Source organism: Sceloporus undulatus, chromosome 2, assembly GCF_019175285.1.
Source record: "Sceloporus undulatus isolate JIND9_A2432 ecotype Alabama chromosome 2, SceUnd_v1.1, whole genome shotgun sequence".
Taxonomy (NCBI): Eukaryota; Metazoa; Chordata; class Lepidosauria; order Squamata; family Phrynosomatidae; genus Sceloporus; species Sceloporus undulatus.
In genome coordinates, this window is record NC_056523.1 from 85,587,568 (window position 1) to 85,592,329 (window position 4,762).

The 4,762-nt window shown below is 46.1% G+C and overlaps 1 protein-coding gene across 7 annotated transcripts in view; it reads right to left on the minus strand.

Annotated features, from left to right (window-relative positions):
- SGCD (sarcoglycan delta) overlaps positions 1-4,762 on the minus strand; it is a 719,570-nt gene that overhangs the window by 160,242 nt on the left and 554,566 nt on the right. The gene's annotated exons all lie outside the window — the stretch shown is intronic.

Consider the following 4,762-nt stretch of genomic DNA (forward strand, 5'->3'; position numbering starts at 1 on the left):
CAAATTCCCTGGAAGATCTTCTGACTGGTATTTGACTTTTTTGTGAATGCTACAAAGTACAATATTTGGTATGATTTAAGATTTTAAATAACAGTGTATTGCCTACTTGTTCTTCTTGTTTTATACTATTTATTTCTATGTTATATTTTATATGATGAATATCCTATGTTTTTGTAGTTTGTGACCACAAACAGAATATACATAAATCAAAAAAGACAAAGGATCATTGTTGCTGCTGCTGCTGCTGCTGTTGTGTGCCTTCAAGTCCTCCCCCCCAACTTATGGCAACCCTCAGGTGACCCAAGTTTCTAAGGCTGAGAGAGTGTGACTTGCCTAAGGTCACCCAGTGGGTTTTTATGACAATCAGAATTCAAACCCTGGTCTCTAGAGTTGTAGTCTACAGAGTAGAGACTGCTTAGGTGGTATGAACCAGTATAAAAATGAAGCTGCTATTGCTAATCCAACACTCAAACCGCAACACCACATAGGGAGGTACCAAAAATCCAGAGGGGCACAGATGCTCACCTCTCCTCTAGCATAATAGATCTTCTGGATATGGTTCTGGAAACCATGTCCTATGAGGAACGACTTAGGGAGCTGGGGATGTTTAGCCTGGAGAAAATAAGGTTAAGAGGTGCTATGATAGTCCTGTTTAAATATTTGGAGGGATGCCATATTCAGGAGGGAGGAAGCTTGTTTTCTCCTGCTCTAGAGACTAGGACAAGAAGCAATGGATGCAAGTTGCAGGAAAAGAGATTCCACATCAACATTAGGAGGAACTTCCTTGACAGTAAGGGCTGTTCGACAGTGGAACACACTCCCTTGGAGTGTAGTGGAGTCTCCTTCTTTGGGGGTCTTTAAGCAGAGGCTGGATGGCCATCTGTCGGGGATGCTTTGACTGAGACTTCCTGCATGGCAGGGGGTTGGACTGGATGGCCCTTGTGGTCTCTTCCAATTCTACGATTCTATGATTCTGTGTAACTGAAGAGAGGTCCTGATGATTAACAGAGTGTTATTTTAGCCAGGGTTCATTGGGCTTGTACTAAGGGCAAAACATGAAGGAGGCTGCACATAGTGACAGTAAACATGAGCACAAGATTGATTGACTGTTTCATTAAAACATTTCAATCAACCAAAATTGAAGCAGGCAAGATGTATCTCTAGTTTTCAATCCCAGTGGATTAAAAACTAGAGGTACATTCAGGGGTCATCTACACTTGCCAGAATGTAGATGGGCTGCTCTCGGAAAATTCTGGCCCTGCATTGCCCCCAATTTTGTCCCTTACCTTACAGATTTTTGGTTCTCTCTCCCCCAGTATGATGGGTGGCTGACCTCCCATGTGGTACCCATTCATTGCCCAGTGCTGCTGCTAAGGTCAGAATGAGAGGGTCAACCATGCTATTGATGCTGAGTGCCTTGTTCTGACCTCAGACCAACTCACACCTGCAGCGGTGGCACTGGGTGATGAATGAGGACTGCAAGTGAAAAGGTAGCTGCTGTTATCAGTGAATTCTTCCTTGAAAAGCAGCAACAAAGGGTGAGTTATTTAAATGGGGCTTAGGGGAAAAGATCCCGGAACTGGGAGTGGGTGTTGTGAAGACAGTCTGTATTTTGGCCCTGTGTCATGTAAGGAGGATGCAGGAAGGGGGAATCGGAGTAAATCATCCATGTAGACAAGGCCTCAGAAATAACAATTAAATTGGCTGACACATAGTTTGTGTCCAAATAGGAGATCACCATATGGAGAAATGAATCTGTAGCCTCCACTGCCTTTTTGGAAAGCTGCTCCAGATTTTGGGGGAGGGATATGGTGTGTTCCCTATTACATAGCAAGAAAAAGGATCTCCTAATTCTTACTATCTTGAAGATTCTGAGCCATTTACACAAGGGGGGGAGTAGCTTCAGTGCCACAATAGACAGAATTAATGGGACATAATCCAGAAGAACCACCAGAGTCAGATGAAGTCAGTGACCAAGAGAAAATTCAGAGACAAGGGCCTGTTACAGACTGCCAAAATAAAGCTGCTTCGGGTCTCTTTGGTGGTATGCTATTTAAATGATGCATGCATCCTAAGAAACCGGAAGCTGCACCAAAGCTGCACCCCAGCGCTTAGGAATGGAGTGTGGCGACCTCCGGACTCTTAAGACCCATGCATCATTTAAATAGCATACCTCCAAAGAGACCCGAAGCTGCTTTATTTTGGCAGTCTGTGGCGGGTTACAGATGGGCAGGGGAGGACGGCTTGGAGGTGTATTTAGCTGAATGCGGAGCCTCCAGACGGCCCGCCCCGGGGGCGTGCTTCAGGTGTTGGAGCTTCCACATGGGGGGCAGTGAAGACGCCTCACCTGGGTCCGTTTCGGACCCGGAGTTTCCAAACCGCCGCCTTGGAGGACACTGCAAAAAGAGAGGCAGCTTCCGCACGGGCGGCCCAAACCGCGGCTTTTTTTTCCTTTTGCCACATGAGAAGTGCACAGCTTCGCAGCTGCATCGCTAAGCAGTGGCGGCAGAAAGCCTGTCTGCGCATTTAAAGCACCCAAGCCCCTTTAAACTTTTTCCCTGTGACTTTAAAGCTAGGCAGGAGTGGTGTGAGGTAGCAATGTCCAAACTCTGTCCTTCCAGGTGTTTGGACTTCATCTCCCAGAATCCTAGACCACAGGGCAAGGTGGCTGGGAATTCTGGGAGATGAAGTCCAAACGCCTGGAAGGACAGAGTTTGGACATTGCTGGTTTGGGGACCAGTGAGCCAGGCATGGTGGGAGGAGAGAACAGGAAGGGTAGAATAGAGTAGATAGGGCTGGGAGGGAACACATGTCCTAGGAGGCGAAATGATGTCTTTATGGGACATCATGGGACCTAGTGCCTTGTCAGTGCTCCCTGCCCCTTGATCCCAGGCCCAGGCTCCCTGTAGTTGCCCTTTGCCTTTGGGGGCAAGTTTAGAGGGCATCAAAAGGTCTTGGGCACATTCAAGCTCCGGGGTCTCTTTTTTTTTTCCTTTGCCGGCTGGTGAATGCGCAGCTGCGCAGGGCTAAGCAGCGGCGGCAGAAAGCCTATGGGCACATTTAAAGTGCCCAAGCCCCTTTAAAACAATGGTGGTCTCCTGCCAGCTGGTGATCAGCTGGTGTTGGCATCCTTGTCCGCTTGCACTTTGCCAGTGTCAGCAGCATCATAGATGCCTCCTCTCCTTTGGTCCCCGCGCTCCTGCTGAATCTGCAATGCGCAGCCACAGCAGTCTCCGCTGCCACCGCTGTCCCCCTGCCATTTCCCCTCACCTCCCTTGTACATATGTCAATATTTACAGTTTTAGCGTTTTTTATTGTTAGGTGAAAATGGCACAGGAATGTGTGTAGGGGTGCACTTTAAAGTCCAAACTTTCCAAGCAGCGCATGCATACATGTTGCTCTAGGGTTAGGGTTAGGGTTAGGGTTACGAGGCTTAAAATGCGCCACAGCTGTGCCTCAGCTTCCACAGCTGCATGGCAGCGGACGTTGCAATTAAAGCCTGACTGCAAACTGCGCATGTTCCAAGACCCCAACTCACTATGCGATGGAGCTTTTAAATGGGCAACTTAAAGTAGTGGCGTAGCAATTCTGGTGTACCGGTGCACTTGGAAGCTGAAGCGGGGTGTCGTCCAGGTGTGACGAACTATGACCAGGAAGAACTTAACCTCCTGAGTCGCCATGATGAGGAACTGACAGGACAATGGAGGGCTTTGAACAGAACGAGTTGCTTTGAACACGGACTGATCTGAACAACCTGTCTGTCCTCCCAAAAGAGGAAGTTGAGTAATGGGCTGCAATATTGCAAGACTTCAGCAGCCAAAAGCCAGAGAGAAGAAAAAGTATAAAGATCCTGGACTTTCATCTCCATTTTGTTGGCATCTACCGCGGCAACGGTGTCATCCCCAGCCTTCGAGAACAACTGATCAATGTTCGGTGGAAGGAAAGTGTGTGTGAGTATTGTATGAATGTGTGAGTGAAAGAGCTCTTGATAATCAATGTTTGTGTTACTTGTGTGATTCAATAAATGATACATGCATGGTGTTTAAAACCAAATTTGGTGTCTCAGTGTCTTTCTCAGCCTTGCTGTGAATAGGTCCATGGAGGGAGAGGTTTTCATTACATGCTCTCAGGATAAACAGGTTGCCCTTACAATCTTGGGCATAACAAAGTGACCCTCTCCCTAAGGTTTTGTTTAAACTCCCCAACTTCTTTAATTTCCTGGACTGTATTTCTTTCTTTTTTAAATAATAATAATAATAATAATAATAATAATAATAATGAGTTGCTACTTCTAAAAGTTTGAGAAGCAGCCACTCACTTCTTACATAGTGGTCTTCTTCACTTCTTAATAGAGGAAATAAACACCAGTTGTTCAAAAAGAAGGGTGAAGTTATTGCCTCTTCTGCCCCTTCCCCATTTTTGGGCAGTTCATTAGGCTCACAGACAGTTCTGACATAGAAATGTTGCTTTTAGACACACCAAAGTTCCCTGCCCCAACATACAGCATAGAGGCTGCTGGGGAGCCTTGTGGACTAAGCAAGGGAGGATCCCCCACATACCCTCCCCATGTGACAAGTCACCAGTGCTGGGACCACAGTAAGGTGCCCTCCACAGTATGCACATACATGCATCCTCCTTGCCTGCTTTGGTTTTGATATTTTGCTGTTTTTTAAAAAAGGTTTTTAAGCCTGACACCAGTCTTTCACTATTATTATTATTATTATTATTATTATTATTATTATTATTATTATTATTATTATTT